Here is a 19,378-nt window from a genome sequence, read left to right as displayed (position 1 = left end):
CAGGGATCAACAAAATGGAGTCGTGGTCAGCTTTTCCGAAAGGGGGGCGGGGCAGGGCCTTATATGCGTCGCGGAAGTTAGAGTAACAATGATCCAAGGTCTTTCCACCCCTGGTTGCGCAATCGATATGCTGATAAAATTTAGGGAGTCTTGTTTTCAGATTAGCCTTGTTAAAATCCCCAGCTACAATGAATGCAGCCTCCGGATAAATGGTTTCCAGTTTGCAAAGAGTCAAACAAAGTTAATTCAGAGCCATCGATGTGTCTGCTTGGGGGGGGATATATACGGCTGTGATTATAATCGAAGAGAATTCTCTTGGTCGATAATGCGGTCTACATTTGATTGTGAGGAATTCTAAATCAGGTGAACAGAAGGATTTGAGTTCCTGTATGTTTCTTTCATCACACCATGTCACGTTAGCCATAAGGCATACGCCTCCGCCCCTCTTCTTACCAGAAAGATGTTTGTTTCTGTCTGCGCGATGCGTGGCGAAACCCGTTGGCTGCACCGCCTCGGATAGCGTCTCTCCAGTGAGCCACGTTTCCGTGAAGCAAAGAACGTTACAGTCTCTGATGTCCCTCTGGAATGCTACCCTTGCTCGGATTTCATCAACCTTGTTGTCAAGAGACTGGACATTGGCAAGAAGAATGCTAGGGAGTGGTGCACGGTGTGCCCGTCTCCGGAGTCTGACCAGAAGACCGCCTCATTTCCCTCTTTTTCGGAGTCGTTTTTTTTGGGTCGCTGCATGGGATCCGCTCCGTTGTCCTGTTTGTAAGGCAGAACACAGGATCCGCGTCGCGAAAAACACATTCTTGGTCGTACTGATGGTGAGTTGACGCTGATCTTATATTCAGTAGTTCTTCTCGACTGTATGTAATGAAACCTAAGATGACCTGGGGTACTAATGTAAGAAATAACACGTAAAAAAACAAAAAAACTGCATAGTTTCCTAGGAACGCGAAGCGAGGCGGCCATCTCTGTCGGCGCCGGAAGTAATGTAGCTACTTTTGTTAGCGCGTTTAGTACACAAATCCAAACGCTTGTGCAGGTCCATACGAATGTCGGACGAAAACTTCAAAAAGTTATATTACAGGTCAAAGAAACTTGTCAAACTAAGTATAGAATTAATCTTTATGATGTTGTTATCATAAATCTTCAATAAAGTTCCAACCCGAGAATTCCTATGACTGTAGAGAAGCCATGGAATGCTGGTCGCTATCATGTGAAATGCGCATGACAAGGACCTGGCTCTCTGCCAGACCACTGACTCAAAGAGCTCCCATCCTGCTCCACAACACAGTAGAAGACTCATTTGAGTTTCTAAAGACCGTTGACATCTAGTGAAAGCCCTAGGAAGTGCAACTTTATCCATATCCCAAGGTGTATTCAATAGGGGCTGGGATGAAAATCGACCAACCTCAGATTTCCCTCTTCCTGTTTGGATTTCTTCTCAGGTTTTTGCCTGCCATATGAGTTATGTTATACTCACAGACATCATTCAATCAGTTTTAGAAACTTCAAAGTATTTTCTATCAAAAACTGATAATACTATGCATATATTAGCAACTGGGACTGAGGAGCAGGCAGTTTACTCTGGGTACCTTTCATCCAAGCTACTCAATACTGCCCCTGCAGCCATAAGAAGATAACAAGATAAAACTGGTGATGCAGGACCAAATTTCGAAATTGCACCTTGTTTATTCTACTATCCGACCTCGCAACGGAAAGTTTTGTTTTTTCCCCATACCTGCACAAATGTAACTGTGAGTGTGTGTATGTGCTTTCGCATTCACGTGCGTGTGTGAATGCGTGTGCATGTGTGCTCCACTGTGAGGTAGAGCAGTTCCCCTTCCCACAGTCCTCTGTTGGGTGAGACGCTAGTAGAGGACACCAGTCTACTGCAGTGCAACATTACTGACCTCACACCTGTGAGTATACTCAAACATCAGAGTCATGTTTGCCCAGTAGGGGCGAAAACTGTACCAAAACGTTTTACAATGGAAAAACTAAATTCCGTGGCAAAAATTTGATGCTCTTATTGGACAAGTTTAGATGACACCTACCCGTTTTACTCTGTTTTCTACCTACTGAACTCAACCCAAGGCTATTCCAAAGCACTGATGTTGTTTCCCCCCAGCTACCAGTGAATAGCCCTAATGCATAAACTTCCAACCTTACCGTTCTTCATTATTAAAACCTGTTACGGCTAGGCGTTCTGCTAGCGGAACATCTCGACAACATCCGGTGAAATTGAAGAGCACAAAATTCAAATTAAATGTTTAACTTTCATAAAATCACAAGTGCAATACATCAAAAATAAAGCTTAACTTCTTGTTAATCCAGCCACCAGATTTCAAAAAGGCTTTACGGCGAAAGCAAACCATGCGATTATCTGAGGACAGCGCCCCATCATACAAATGCATGACAAACATATTTCAACCAGGAAGGTGCGACACGAAAGTCAGAAATAGCGATACAAAAAATGCCTTACCTTTGATGATCTTCTTTTGTTGGCACTCCAAAAGGTCCCAGTTACATCACAAATGGTCCTTTTGTTCAATAATGTCCTTCTTTACATCCATAAAAACTCAGTTTAGCTGGCGCGCTTCAGTCAATAATCCACTCAGTTTCCCTCCTTCAAAATGCATACAAAATGAATCCCAAACGTTACTAATAAACTTTTCCAAACAAGTCAAACAATGTTTATAATCAAACATTATGTATCCTAATACGCAAATAAATGATACAATTGAAGACGGAGAATTGTTATTGTCTTTACTGGAGATAAACAAGAAAGAACGCGCTTTCCTCCATGGGCATGGAAACACGACAGCCAAAATGGGAGCCAAAACTACAATTTCTGGGTAATTTTTTCAAAAAACAGCCTGAAACTACTAGCCATTGAAAATAGTGGTAAACTGAAAATATTTTGGGGTGGATGGTTTGTCCTCGGGGTTTCGCCTGCCATATCAGTTCTATTATACTCATAGACACATTTTAACAGTTGTAGAAACGTTAGAGTGTTTTCTATCCAAATCTACCAATTAGATGCATATCCTAGCTTCTGGGCCTGAGTAACAGGCAGTTTACTTTGGGCATGCTTTTCATCCGGACTTGAAAATACTGCCTCCTAGCCCAAAGAGGGCGAGATACCAGACCCAGTCTCATGGATGGCTAACTGTGGAGATCCAATCGATCACTCCTGAGTTAGGTAAATATGCTTTTAGATTTGTGTACCTTACTTGTGGAATAATCTCCAAGGCTCTCTAAAATTGGATGAATTGGTGCCTCTTTGGCAATTGATTGAGGATCTTTTTACTGAAGAATGTGTTTGTTTTCTATGATTGTGTTTTGTTTTTCATGTATTGATGTGAATATTGATGTGTATAGTGTATAGTGTATATTAATGTGTATCAATGTGTATACAGGGCTCATCTATAAAATAGATATTGGTCTCTAGTTATGACTCCCTGTCAAAATAAAGGTCAAATCGATATCAATATGTCCAAGCTAAAATACCACCCCTGCAGGATTAACTGACTCTGGGCCCTGTCTACTCAATGGAAGTTCCGTTATCTCTTGACCCTAATCCCTACAGATCTGATAGATGCCGCTCTGCCTTACTACTGAGCTAGTGTACAGCTAGGGACTGTCTCTCAAACTCAACAGTACGAGCCTTACAGTAGAGTGGGCTATCTCCGAAGTTGAGTGCCTATGCTCCTTTACCCTGCAACCCGGCACCTCTTCAGGATCATCCAGGCCAGAGCTTCAACTTTTGAACACTATGAGAGGCTCTCTCCCGGGTTGGCTTAGCCCAGAATCTCTCCTCCTACTACTCCTACCAATGCACTCAGTAGCTATAGTTGGGTCTTAGGTGAGGTTCCTTTATACCAGCCACTTGAGTCTCTGATAGATTATCTAACCAGATGTTATGAAAATCCTCAGTCAATCAAGTCTATTCCGGAAAACCTAGAGTAACATAACATGTACTTGTACGACTCTTTGATGACACAGGGTTTCAGAAAAATAAAGCAAGTTAATTCAGAATTCCAGAAACAGGCACAAAAAAAATCCCATAACAATCAAACAATCAATCACAAATCAACATCACAAATCAAATGATATGCAAAAAAAATGTACAGTAAATTAAATTGATAGACCACCTTCAGCGCCCTTACCTAAACACCCATTGGGCTGCGCCAATAAAATGTTAGTTTTTTGTCTATTACAATTTTATGAGAAGCACAATATTTAATAACAAGAAAAATGGTTTCTTACCTTTTACAACACTATAAACAGTTTTTTGGCTCCCCCCTCAGGACGTTCAGTCCCTCAAATGGCATCTAAAACTCTAACAACTACTTTACCAAACCTCTATGAATGAGATAACCTTAAGGATGTCATGGTGGTGGAAACCTGTCACCAGAGGGCGGCAGAGACAGTCCTAGAGACATCACCAACAAACTAACATGGTCCAAGCACACCAAGACAGTCATGAATAGGGCACGACAAAACCTATTCCCCCTAAGGAGACTGAAAAGATTTGGCATGGGTCCTCAGATCCTCAAAAGGTTCTACAGCTGCACCATCGAGAGCATCCTGACTAGTTGCATCACTGCCTGGTATGGCAACTGCTCGGTCTCCAACCGCAAGGCACTACAGAGGGTAGTGCGAACTGCCCAGTACATCTCTGGGGCCAAGCTTCCTGCCATCCAGGACCTCTATACCAGGCGGTGTCATAGGAAAGCCCTAAAAATTGTCAAAGACTCCAGCCACCCTATTCATAGACTGTTCTCTATGCTACCGCAGGGCAAGCGGTACCGGAGTGCCAAGTCTAGGTCCAAGAGGTTTCTAAACAGCTTCTACCCTCAAGCCATAAGAGTCGTGAACATCTAGTCAAATGGCTACCCAGACTATTTGCATTGCCCCTCCCCCCTCTTTACACCACTGCTAGTCTCTGTTATTATCATCTACGCACATTAGTAGTCACTTTAATAACTCTACCTACATGTACATACTGCCTCAACTAAACGGTGCCCACGCACATTAACTCTGTATCGGTACCCCCCTGTATATAATCTCGCTATTGTTATTTTACTGCTGCTCTTTAATTACTTGTTACTTTTATCTCTTATTCTTATCCATCTTTTTTTGATACTGCATTGTTGGTTAGGGGCTCGTAAGTAAGCATTTCACTGTAAGGTATTCGTTTCACTGTAAGCACTACACCTGTTGTATTCGGCACATGTGACTAATAACATTTGATTAGATTTGATTAATGACACTCAGGTGTGTCCTATTACTCTGCCTATTAAAATAGGTATGTTTTCTGGTTTCCTTTGCAGAAGCTTGAATTGTTTGCCGTGTGCTTTCGTTTCCTGAGTGAGTTTTCGAGACTGAGTGTTTGTTGTTTTTTCAAGTGTACTGTGATCCTGCGGCTACCGTTTCTCAGTAAAGTGTTATGTTTATCCTTAACCACCGATTCCTCGCCTGTCTCTTCTCTGCAACCTGGGTCCAACCTTACCACGTCACAAAGGATTCCTCCTAGAATTTTACTTTAACTGAGTATAATACAAATCTAAATATAAGTGCCATAAAAATCTAAAGATATTTGAAGTTTAAAAGCTACAGCAAAAATCTTCTTCCAGCAGTCGACAGGTTCTTCTTTCTCAAGGAGAGTGCTCCTCTCCAAAAACCATAGCTCTTTTATACCCTCCATTCTATTTTCTGCTAGACCAACGTGACTGACCTGCGCCGATGATGCGTTCAGTGGTTAACACTTAATGCGGACATCGCTCCTTTCCTCGCCTAGGCAGGATGCTCGCCTACACAGGATGCCCGCCTTGATAGGATGTCTCCTACTGGCCGCTCTGACCAGGGAACTTCCAGCATTATTAATGTACTGTATTAACCTTAACTTTTAAAACATACATTTTTAAACATTATCGTTCCCCACTTAGCTCCATTAAAATCCCCCTCTAACCTAACTTACTACCTCTTAGATATGCAACAAGTTAAACATCCCAACATTACAACATTTCAGCATTATAACCTTTCATTATCAACCTCCTACAGGCCCTACGGGCCTTGTTCCTACAGGCTTAACAAACCTTGTCTATATCCATCATACTTTAATGCAAACAACATTAGAACAGTGTTAACCATTTTACTGCATTACTTTAATCCCCCATTTAATAGCATCTTCCACAGTACATTTCCCCACGCTTTCAAACTTCACCATTTAACATATTTAACCTTTTAATCATTATTTTGGTCAATTCCAGTCCCAATTTATTTATTAAACTTATTTTTCTTATTTTCCTTAGTTAAAGTCAATTCTCTCTCAGTGTTCTTCCTTCTTTGTGCTCTCTGTGTGTGTTTGAAAGTGAAACTTCTTCATGAGTGTGTGTGTGTCTCTAAAATGTCACAGAGAACTAGGCCTTAGCCTACTACTCTTGACAAATAAATAACTTTGTTTCCAGAAAATCTTAAATCCAAGTTCAATGCCTCAGTCAGAGAGGCGGAACACACTGACACGCGCACACATATGTACACACAGGCCCATCACATCAGAGAGATGCCCAATCAGAATGTCAAAAAGTCACAATGTCTCAGTCAATACTTTCCGAATGCACTGAGTATACAAACATTAAGGACACCTGCTCTTTCTATGACATACTGACCATATGAATCCAGGTTAAAGCTATGATCCCTTATTGGTTTCACTTGTTAAATCCACTTAAATCCTAAAAATTCTACAGCTGCACCATCGAGAGCATCCTGATGGATTGCATCACCGCCTGGTATGGCAACTGCTTGACATTTGACCATAAGGAGCTACAGAGGGTAGTGCGTATGGCCCAGTACATCACTGGGGCAGATCTGTCTGCCATCCAGGACCAATATACTAGGCGGTGTCAGAGGAAAGACCAACAAAAGCTTCAAAGAGTCCATTCTCCCAAGTCATAGACTGCTCTCTCTGCTACCGTATTTCTTGTATTTATTTAACATTTATTTAACCAAGTAGGCCATTTGAGAACAAGTTCTCATTTACAACTGCAACCTGGCCAAGACAAAGCAAAGCAGTGCGACACAAACAACACAGAGTTACACATGGAATAAACAAATGTGCAGTCAATAACACAATAGAACAATCTATATATATAAATATATACAGATATAAATCTATATATACAGTGTGTACAAATGAGGTAACATTAGGGAGGTAAGGCAATAAAAAGGCCATAGTGGCGAAATAATTACAATTTAGCAATTAAACAATGTGCAGAAGATGAATGTGCAAGTAGAGATATTGGGGTGCAAAGGAGCAATAAAATTTAAAATAATAACCATATGGAGATGAGGTAGTTGGGTGGGCTATTTACAGATGGGCTGTGTACAGGTTCAATGCTCTGACAACTGATGCTTAAAGTTAGTGAGGGAGATATACGACTCCAGCTTCAGTGATTTTTGCAATTCGTTTCAGTCATTGGCAGCAGATAACTGTAAGGAAAGGCGGCCAAAAGAGGAGTTGGCTTTGGGGATGACCAGTGAAATATACCCGCTGGAACATGTGCTATGGGTGGGTGCTGCTATGGTGACAAATGAGCTGAGATAAGGCGGGGTTTTACCTAGCAAAGACTTATAGATGACCTGGGGCCACTGGGTTTGGCAAAGAATATGAAGCGAGGGCCAGCCAACAAGAGCATACAGGTCGCAGTAGTGGGTAGTATATGGGGATTTGGTGATAAAATGGATGGCACTGTGATATACTACATCCAATTTGCTCAGTAGAGTGTTGGAGGCTATTTTGTAAATGATATCGCCGAAGTCATGGATCGGTAGGATAGTCAGTTTACCGAGAGTATGTTTGGCAGGATGCTTTGTTGCGAAATAGGAAGCCGATTCTAAATGTAATTCCGGATTGGAGATGCTTAATGTGAGTCTGGAAGGAGAGTTTACAGTCTAACCAGACACCTAGGTATTTGTAGTTGTCCACATATTCTAAGTCAGAACAGTCCAGAGTAGTGATGCTAGAAGGACGGGTGCAGGCAGTGGTGGGTTGAAGAGCATGCCTTTAGTTTTACTTGCATTTAAGAGCAGTTGGAGGCCACGGAAGGAGTGTTGTATGGCATTGAAGCTTGTCTGGAGGTTTGTTAACACAGTGTCCAAAGAAGGGGCAGAAGTATACAGAATGGTGTCGTCTGCGTAGAGGTGGATCAGAGAATCACCAGCAGCAAGAGCGACATCATTGATGTATAGAGAAAAGAGTTGGCCTGTGAATTGAACCCTGTGGCACCCCCACAGAGACTGGCGGATATGATATACAGTAGTTTAGGACCTTGAGCGTGGCTGATGTGCACCCATGACCAGCTCGGAAACCAGATTACATAGTGGAGAAGGTACGGTGGGATTCGAAATGGTCTGGGATCTGTTTGTTAACTTGGCTTTCGAAGACTTTAGAAAGGCAGAGTAGGATAGATATACAGTAGGTCTGTAACAGTTTGGGTCTAGAGTGTCTCCCCCTTTGAAAAGGGAGATGACAGCGGCAGCTTTCCAATCTTCAGGGATATCAGATGATACAAAAGAGAGGTTGAACAGTCTAGTAATAGGGGTTGCAATTGGGGCAGATACTTTTAGAAAGAGCTATATAAATAAATTTGATTTGATTTGATTTAAGCATATCCCAGTTTAGGCCAGCTAACAGTACAAACTCTGAAGCTAAACGGGGGGCAATTCATTCACATATGGTGTCCAGGGCACAGCTGGGGACTGAGCGGAGTCTATAACAAGCGGCAACAGTGAGAGACTTATTTCTGGAAAGGTGTATTTTTAAAAGAAGAAGCTTGAACTGTTTGGGCACAGATATGGATAGTAGGACAGAACTATGCAGGCTATCTCTGGAATAGATTGCAACTCCACCCCTTTTGGCAGTTCTATCTTGGAGGAAAATGTTGTAGTTGGGGATGGAAATTTCAGAATTTTTGGTGGCCTTCCTAAGCCAGGATTCAGACACGGCTAGGACATCAGGATGCTAAAGCAGTGAATAAAACAACTTAGGGAGGAGGCTTCTGATGTTAACATGCATGAAAGTCAACACATGATAGCGCCTGGGGAATAGGAGTGGAACTGGGGGCTACATGGCCTGGGCTAACCTCTACATCACCAGAGGAACAGAGGAGGAGTAGGACAAGGGTACGGCTAAAGGCTATAAGAACTGGTCGTCTAGTGTGTTTGGAACAGAGAATAAAAGGAGCAGATTTCTGGGCATGGTAGAATAGATTCAGGGCACAATGTACAGACAATTGTATGGTAGGATGAAAGTACAGTGGAGGTAAACCTAGGCGTTAAGTGAAGATGAGAAAGGTTTCGTCTTTGGAGGCACCAGTTAAGCCAGGTGAGGTCTCCGCATGTGTGTCGGGTGGGACAAAAGAGCTATCTAAGGCATTTTGAGCAGGAATGAGGCTCTACTGTGAAATAAAACAATAAGAACTAGCCAAGACACCAGTAGACAAGTCATATTGACATTAGAGTAAGGCATACAGCAATCACAGGTGTTGATCAGGAGAGCTAAGACAACAGCGGGTACATGGCGATGAATGGGCAGAGCGTGTCAGTTAGATACATACAGGACCTGAGTTCGAGGCTGGGGCCGACAGGTAAACAAAATGAGGTACCATGCTGTTGAAACAGTCCAGGGGACATCAGCTGTGTAAGGGAACACCCCCCTGAAATGGACAAAAATGAATGGGAAGTCATTGGCACTGGACAAACCATATACATGGTGTCCAATACCACTCAATTCGGCGTCGTTTCGTGTAAAGTTGATTGCAAATGCTATATGGCAAATGCCAGTTGTAACACTTTAAAAATCCAACAGGTGGTGGTGGTTCTTCATATTGCAAAGAATATATTGTTTTTCAAAAACGTATCACCCCCCAAAAAAGTGCTTTCTGGACCGTTTTTCGAAATTCTTTCGATTTTTTTGTCAATTCCACAAGTATAAGAACTGTATCAACATACTTTAGTCGTATTTTATTATCGTAATTTTTTTTTTTTTACTTGTGCATAAGGAATATGATTTGTCCATTTGCAATATGATTTCATAGGAAGTCAAAAGTCACTTTTTTGGGGGCCAAATGCCAAAATTGACTGGCCTGATGAACTCGGGATGGCCGGGCAGTGATAGTTGTTCCTTTCCATCACTCGTTGTGTTGATTTCATCTTGTCCATTTGGTGATGTTTTTTTCACTATTGAATCATATTGCAAATGCACGTGCATTTGGGTCCTGGACTGGCTGGACTGGTCCTGGCTGCCCCGAGGTGGTGAAGGTAGGAAACAACATCTCCACTTCACTGATCCTCAACACTGGGGCCGCACGAGGGTGCCAGTACTCCCTGTTCACCCATGACTGCGTGGCCATGCACGCCTCCAACTCAATCATCAAGTTTACAGACGACACAACAGTAGTAGGCTTGATTAACAACAATGACAAGACAGCCTACAGGGAGGAGGTGGGGGCTCTGGGAGTGTGGTGTCAGGAAAATAACCTCTCACTCAACATCAAGAAAACAAAGGAGATGATCGTGGACTTCAGGAAATAGCAGAGGGAGCACCCCCCCTATCCACATAAACGGGACAGTGGTGGAGAGGGTAGTAAGTTTTAAGTTCCTCGGCGTACACATCATGGACAAACTGAATTGGTCCACCCACACAGACATCGTCGTGAAGAAGGCGCAGCAGCGCCTCTTCAACCTCAGGAGGCTGAAGAAATTTGACTTGTCACCAAAAGCACTCACAAACTTTTACAGATGCACAATTGAGAGAATCTTGTCGGGCTGTATCACCGCCTGATACAGCAACTGCACCACCCACAACCGTGAGGCTCTCCAGAGGGTAGTGCGGTCTGCACAACGCATCAACAGGGGGAAAACTACCTGCCCTCCAGGACACCTACAGCACCCGATGTCACAGGAATGCCAAAAAGATCACCAAGGACAACAACCACCTGAGTAACTGCCTGTTCAACTCGTTATCATCCAGAAGGCGAGGTCAGTACAGGTGCATCAAAGCTGGAACCGAGAGACTGAAAAATAGCTTCTATCTCAAAGGCATCAGACTGTTAAACAGCATTCACTAACACAGAGAGGCTGCTGCCAACATACTGACTCAAATCTCTGGCCACTTAATAAATGGATCAATAGTCATTTTAAATAATAGCACTAGTCACTTTAATAATGTTTACATTTCTTGCATTATTCATCTCATATGTTTACACTGTGTTCTACTGTATCCTATTCTATGCCGCTCTGACATTGCTCATCCATATATTTATATATTTTAAATCCAATTATTTTACATAGACTTGTGTGTATTAGGTATTTGTTGTGATATTGTTAGATACTACTTCTTAGATATTGCTGCACTAACGGAACTAGAAGCACAAGCATTTCGCTACACCCGCATTACACTAAACACATGTATGTGACCATTAAAATTTGATTGGATTTGAAAATTCTCTACTCACCTGCCAAGAAAATCACTTCCTGTCGTAGCTGTTTCGAAGTGGTGTGAAAAGAGTGTCTCCTGTCACCATGCCGCCCCTTGGCACAGTGCAGTATGACCCGGGAGCCACCATCACATGACAGCAGTCAGCGTGGGGTCAGGAAGTGGCTGGCGGCTGCCTGATTGATCTGGCTGAAAAGGGGAGGGCAGGCTGGTTCCACAGCAAGACCATGTGTCATGTTACTTGTGGTGGTAGGCTGTTGTAGACATGGGATGGGAGCCTCCCACACACACTGGGATGCATGATACATAGGGACGCTTGCACACATAGAGATGGCAATAGAAACACATACACACTGCAACACAGACGCGAAGGGATGCATAGAGACATGGAGATGGAAGTGGCTGTTGGGTCATGCTGTAATAGCTGTAGTTCATCGAGGGGTCAAGGAAACCTGATGTTGGGCCTGGCCTCAGTGAGTTATGGTCAGCTGCGGAGGCACTCGATGGGAAGAAGCACATCCGCATATTAAATACAATCTCTACAATGCTTTTCCGCTGGGCTTTGTTACACCAAAGCACACACACACACAGTATAAGACATGCAGGGACAAACATTGCCACCCAACGCACTGTATATGGTATGAAAGAGAATATTTCATTTGTCAACTGCATCACTATTAGAGACACTCAAGTAATAATTAAAAAGACCCATTAAAATGTTAACATTTTATTAATTTATTTTGTTTAATTTATTTAATTACATTGTATTTCATAGTGCATTGTGCTAATGCCATCTCTTTTGTTGTTCTGTGACAGGGGACATTATGTCCAGGTGTCTGCCTACAACATGAAGGGGTGGGGTCCTGCCCAGACCTCCACCCTGTCCTGCGCTTCCCCCTCCAGTAAGTCCACCTCTCTATCCCCTCCTTTGTGTGTGTGTGTGTGTGTTCGTGCGTGCGTGCATCCGTGCGTGCATATGTGTCCATTAATGTGTGTGTCATTCTCATTGAACCATCTAATGTGTCCTCTGAGCAGAATTTCCAATGCCAACGTTGTTTCAACTTTCCGTCTTCCATGGTATTGGGTGGGTGGTGGTTGGCAGCTGGACCCCCCCATCCAGGCCGGATGTCAGTGTGTGTAACCATAGCCGTGTGTTTGGGCCAATGAGATCAGTGGTGTGAAGTCATCCAAGTCAACAGCTGAAGAGATGAGTGGCCAGAACAGCTCTCTATTTCTCTTCTTCTCTCTCGATCTTTCGATATCTGTTTCTCTTCCTTTATCTCCTTTATCTCCCTTTTTCTTTCGCACACTCTCTTTCGAGCTCTGTCTCTTCCTCTACTCTCTCTCTCATTCCCTTAATCTCTCTCTCTCTCTCTCTCTCTCTCTCTCTCTCTCTCTCTCAGTAAGGACACAAGGAGAGGAAGCCCATTTAGGCTATTTAGATGTACCCGGCCCTCAGTCGCTTCCACATTCCGAGTGTCATTCCTGACGGCATGGTGTGGGATGAGTTTTAGAGTGTGTGCCTAAAAACCTCAGTGCGTCAACTAGTGTTGACTTTCTTAGGTCTCTCAATACCTGACCTGAATGTCCATGGTAGGAAAGAGAGGGAGATGTAACTCCAGTGTATGACTGGAGAATAGACCGTTTGTACTCTGGCTTTTAGAACACATTCAATATGTATACGTTATTGTATATGTAACATATGTACTTGATTATCTGCACGTTTGTGTGTGCGTGCTCGTGTTCATTTTAAACACGTTTCTTTATTTCCATACTCGTGTTAAAAATATTAAACACACACAGACATAGACCAATGAGTGTATGCATTTGTCTGTGCAAGTCTGTATAGTGTGTGTACACTGTACAGAATATTTGTGAGTGTTTGTATATCTCTCTGTATACATGACTGAGAGAGCAAGAGAGAGAAAGCGTGAGAGAGAGAGAAAGAGAGAGAGAAAGAGAGAGAGAAACTGCAGGTCTTTCCCTTCCCCTCCCCCCCTTCTTCCCCTCTCTCCCCTCCCTCCGAGCTAATTTCAACGGTTGTGTGTTTGTGTTTTCTATCTGGGCCACCACTGGAAATATTTGCATGTCAGTAAGAGCTGGGGCCGTAAAGGCCCAACAGTGAGGCCCTTATACGAGGACCACTCTCTCCGCCCGGGGCCATTAAAGAGGCTAGTTGTCCAGTCAGGACAGGAACCTTTCCGGGAATAGAGCTCACGGTGTTTCACCCAGCCTCCAGGGGCCCACGGGGGATAACCAAGACGCCCGTGTTGCTGCCGTCTTATCACCAGCACATCGTCCTCCCTCCTTCTTCTACTCCTCCGCGGGACACTGCTGCCATGCTCTCTCTATCTAGAGGGAGTCTATACTAACCTGTTTACCCCTGTGTATACAGTGTGACTGGGGGAGGGGGGAGGGATGTGTAGTGTGTTTGTCTGTATAGTATGTGTGTGTGTGTGTGTGTGTTGGGGGGGGGGGTGTATTTGTTTATTTGGATCCCCGTTAGCTTTTGTCTTGAAATATACAGACAGATGGATTAAAAGTACATTTAGATTGTTATACTTCTGAGAGCCCACCCATAACTTTTGGACTTCATAGCATTCCAGGAAGCATGGATTATTGAGTCATTGATAGTTTTACACTTCATACATGACTGCCGTTGTGCTGTAAAATTGTGAATTTTGTTCCTTTGTCACACCCTGACCGTAGAGAGCTTTATATGTCTCTATTTTGGTTTGATCAGGGTGTGACTATGGTGGGCATTCTATGTTCCTTGTTCTATGATTTGTATTTCTGTGTGTTTGGCTGGGTGTGGTTCTCAATCAGAGGCAGCTGTCTATCGTTGTTTCTGATTGAGAACCATAGGTACCTTTTTTCCCCACATGTATTTGTGGGTAGTTGTCCATGTATAGTTGCCTGTGAGCACTACGTTGGCGTCACGGTTTCGTTTGATGTTTATTGTTTTGTTGGTGACATCTTCTAATAAAGGAGTATGTACGCTCCCCACGCTGCCCCATGGTCCCCTGTTTTCACCTTGGACGATCGTGACACTCTTGTATAATAAATTCTATTTATTTAATACATTTTGGGTCTTCAAGATGCTCTGTTCATTTTCTATATTCTGTCGCTAAGTGTAATTTCTGTTGGTATAGTTAAGCATGATTGTTCAGAGCATTTTAAGTAAATTGTTCAGAGCATTTTTTGGAAGTAAAAATGTAGTCAGCTTGTTTTACTTTGAGAGAAAAAAGGACTAGTCTTTTTGAGTTGGGAATAGTAATCTCAAATTGTCACGTTTTAGATTACACTTTGGATTTGCTTGAATTTGCCTTTTTTATTGCTACGTCTGTCAATCTAATTGAATGTATGATTAAGGTAACCTGCTAAGATAATAGTTCCTGTCTGGATTTGATGTAATGTGCGACTCGTTTCAGGAAACTGGGCATATGTCGTCATTTGAACGTAAACCATTTTATTTGAGCTGGTCGGTGTTTGACGCAGCTTTTTAAAAATGTTTTTTTAAAGATATTACCTAGTAGAACTGCATAAGTGTTTGTTGCTCTCTGTCACGGTCGTCCTCCTCTTCTTCTGAAGAGGAGAGGCGAAAAGGATCAGAGGACCAATATGCGGCGTGGTAAGTGTCCATGGTAAATCTTTAATCAAGAAAGTACTGAACACTGAAAACTATACAAAACCACTAAACAAAATGACAACCGTGAAGCTAATGCGAGCTGCGCTGAAACAAGCCATCAACATAGACAATCACCCACAAACAAACAGTGCAACCCAGGCTACCTAAGTATGATTCTCAATCAGAGACAACTATTGACACCTGCCTCTGATTGAGAACCATACTAGGCCGAAACATAGAAATGCCCCAAAACATAGAAAAACAAACATAGGCTGCCCACCCAACTCACGCCCTGACCATACTAAATAAATACAAAACAAAGGAAATAAAGGTCAGAACGTGACAGTACCCCCCCCCCCCCCCCCACAAAGGTGCGGACTCCGGTCGCAAAACCTTGACCTATAGGGGAGGGTCTGGGTGGGCGTCTGTCCGCGGTGGCAGCTCTGGCGCGGGTCGCGGACCCCACTTCGCCATTGTCTTAGTCCGCCTCATTGTCCTAACCATGGCCACTCCTCTCAATGGACAGAGGGGCAGCAGCTCGGGACAGAGGGGCGGCTGCTCGGGACAGAGGGGCTCTGGCGCCGGGAGACTCCGGCAGCAGCGCCGGACAGGCGGGAGACTCCGGCAGCAGCGCCGGACAGGCGGGAGACTCCGGCAGCAGCGCCGGACAGGCGGGAGACTCCGACAGCAGCGCCGGACAGGCGGGAGACTCTGGCAGCAGCGCCGGACAGGCAGGAGACTCCGGCAGCATCGCCGGACAGACAAGACCACCTGCAGGGAGGAGACAGAGAGACAGCCTGGTGCGTGGGGCTGCCACAGGAACCACCAGGCTGGGGAAACCTTCAGGAGGCTTGGGGTTAGGAGGAGGCACCTGAAGGACCGGGCTGTGGGGGAGCACTGGAGCTCTGGTGCGCAACCTTGGCACCACTTCCCCAGGCTGGACAACCACTCTAGCCCGGACCCTCCAGAGTGCTGGCACAGGTTGAACCGGGCTGTGGGTAAGCACGGGAGATCTAGTGCTTACTACACACACCTCTCCCTTAGGCTCCATTCCCACATTCGTCCGGCACGAGCGGAGCGCAGGCAGAGGACGCACTGTACCCTCCCAGCGCCCCGGAGACACAGCACGCAGAGCCTGGTGCAGGATACCCTGGACCAAAACTGTGTACCGGCGACCAGACCCGCTGAGCAGGCACCATACGCCCTGGCTCGATGCCCGCGCTCGCATGACACTCTCGGGGGACTGTCCTATAGTGCACCGGGCTATGAACACGTACTGGCGACACAGTGCGCTTAACAGCATAACACGGTGCCTGACCAGTAACGCGCTGCTGATCATAAGCACGAGGAGTGAGCGCAGGTCTGCTACCTGGCTTAGCTCCACCCCTCGGCTGCCTCTCGTACCTGTCGCACTGCCGTGCTGCCTCCTCATATCGCCGCCGCTCAGCTTTCGCTGCCTCCAGCTCTGCTTTCGGGCGGCGATATTCCCCAGCCTGTGCCCAGGGTCCCTCTCCGTTCAGTATCTCCTCCCATGTCCAGGAATCCTGTGATCCTGGCCGCTGTTGTTGCTGCTGCTGTCGTCGCTGTCTTTTACCAAGCCGCTTGGTCCTTGGTTGGTGGGTAATTCTGTCACGGTCGTCCTCCTCTTCATCTGAAGAGGAGAGGCGAAAAGGATCAGAGGACCAATATGCGGCGTGGTAAGTGTCCATGGTAAATCTTTAATCAAGAAAGTACTGAACACTGAAAACTATACAAAACCAGTAAACAAAATGACAACCGTGAAGCTAATGCTGCCCACCCAACTCACGCCCTGACCATACTAAATAAATACAAAACAAAGGAAATAAAGGTCAGAACGTGACACTCTCCACTTTCTGGAGGACCGGGTTTTGAAATCAGTGGAATTTGAGTATGATAGCTAAAGAGATGGAGAAAACACCTGTCTGCAGATTACATCTTCAAACTAAGGGCAACCATTGCATTCGTGACAGAGAGGGAGAAGCGTCCATCCATGTATACGGGTAACATAGGTATACGGGTATACGGGTAACATAGTCTAGCTAGCTACATTTTCAGATATTACACGTTTCAAATTTTGTCTGAAAGTAATTTTCATTTACAGTTAAAGCAAACTGTTAGCTAGCTAGCTAATGTTAGCTGAATGGCTCGCTAACTAACATTACGTGTATGATCTGTGTAGTAATATGTTTTGTATCTCAGACCCATTTGCTTTGATAATTATAGCCTAATGTTAGCTAGCTAACATTGAATCTGGTTGGTTCGCTACCTGCAGATTCATGCAGGGTAGTAACGTCATGAGTTGGGATTATGTTTCATTGTTTAGCTAGCTAGCTATCTACATGTCTTAACAAAAGACTCCACTATGCAAGTAACCATTTCAATAGAATGTTCATGAGATCACTGAGACAACTGTTGATTGACATAGGTGGTAAATTCGCTCTGGCTATCTACACCGATTTCAGACCAGTCTCGTCTGAGTGTGTCAGAGCGCAGAACAACTGACAAATTTACGAATGCTCAACACCTGTACAATATGCCCGTATCAGTAAACATTGTCAAAAAAAGCGTATTTAAATTGTTGCCAGCAGCACAGTTACAGTCACGCTCTGGATGACATGAAAACAGTCTAACCAGCTCTGCTAGGGCAAGAAAAATGGTCAGAGTTGGGTGTTCTCTCATTATGTGTTTGGAAGTATCTAACAACCTTGCCAATGTTAGCCAGTTAGCTTGGGTGCTTGATGGCCGCTGTGAAGTCACAACGTTCGGATCAACCCTATTCATCTGCCAGAGCGTCTGGTGTGCGCTCTGAACGCTCCGAGAGGGACACGTTTTGAATTTACGAGGGGAGAATCTGACAGCACAGTCGCAGTCACCAACGCTCTGGATAACATAGTGGTTCCTCCTTTAAAAGTTGTGAGCTTACACAGAGGGACTTAGAGGTACCCAGCATCACGGCTTCATTGCTCCAGACAACCACAAGGGGGAGCTAGAGCACCCATTATGCATTTGGGTCCCAAGGTTTTTATAAGACCAATCTTATCGAGTGGTTCCAATGACGAATTTTGATGCGAGCCACCGGTCCCTGGTGACTTTCTTCAGCAAAGATGGCTGACACAACATAACAGTGTAACCAAATGTAAGTTATAACATCATAAGTCAAGCAAAAAAATGTACAATTGAGAGGAATATGTTAGTTAATGTAGAGAAATGTTTGTGCTTATTTTTTTGTCCTAGTTATTTTACTAAAATCGCTATTTAGCAAGATCTGACTAGCTACAATTAGCTAGCTAGTGTTAGGAGAATGAATTTGTAATTCATGTTGTTTAATGTTTTAGGGACTCCATAGAACCAGTAAACCAGCAAGCTGTCGTCTTGTGAAACAGTGGATGTAAAGAATCTAGCAAGCTAAAGCATTTACTGCAAATTGAATGTACAATTGTGTAAGCTTGCCTTGCAATGCAGCTGAAGTAACATAGCTAGCTAACTATTTACTTGCTTACTGTGTAGTGGAGGATAAAAATAACTATCCCTATGGATGTGTAGCTAGCTACAGTATGTAGCCGATCTGTGTATGGACCCTAAATGTTTGGTATGAATATTAGTTCAGAACCTATGAACCTCAGCTATCATAATTGTTGTGTCAACTTCAAGTCTGAATGGCATTAATGAAGCCTATGGATAGAGTAGAATATAATAACTTTGTGCCAAGGACCTAAGTCCTATATACATGTTCTGTAGTTATTATCACGCATGAGACTCCCACATTGTAGCCTATACATTGAATATATTCACTGATCATGTACTCTTCCTTGACAAATAAAGGTGTGGTTCAGGTATAAATCTCTGAGACAATCTTTTTCAGTCATATCCAATACCAGGTGTATCAAACTCCATTCTTTGAATTATGCTGTGTCTGCATTACAAATATACAGTGTTTACCACTCCTGCTCCTGGGACATCAATCATTACACATTGTAACTATGCAATAGACTAGAAACATGATTTAAGTAAAGGATGCTTTGTAATTCACATATCCAGAAGAAGAAGAAAAACTATGCACATCCAACTCCCTTCATCTGCATTAATCTGAGGACACAGGATAGTATTTCAACAAGATACTTAACCAGTGGAGAATTTGAAACGCTTTCTTGAAAGAGGTTCATTATCCAAGTGTTATAAATACATAATAATTATGAAAATTGTAATGTTATATTATAAAT

At 43.8% G+C, this 19,378-nt stretch overlaps 1 pseudogene; it reads left to right on the top strand.

Moving 5' to 3' along the window:
- The window catches only part of LOC110498716, a 59,477-nt pseudogene that overhangs the window by 25,984 nt on the left and 14,115 nt on the right, over window positions 1–19,378 (top strand).

The sequence above is a fragment of the Oncorhynchus mykiss genome, chromosome 20, assembly GCF_013265735.2.
Source record: "Oncorhynchus mykiss isolate Arlee chromosome 20, USDA_OmykA_1.1, whole genome shotgun sequence".
In the NCBI taxonomy this organism is placed as follows: Eukaryota; Metazoa; Chordata; class Actinopteri; order Salmoniformes; family Salmonidae; genus Oncorhynchus; species Oncorhynchus mykiss.
This window is presented reverse-complemented; position numbering and strand designations above follow the sequence as displayed.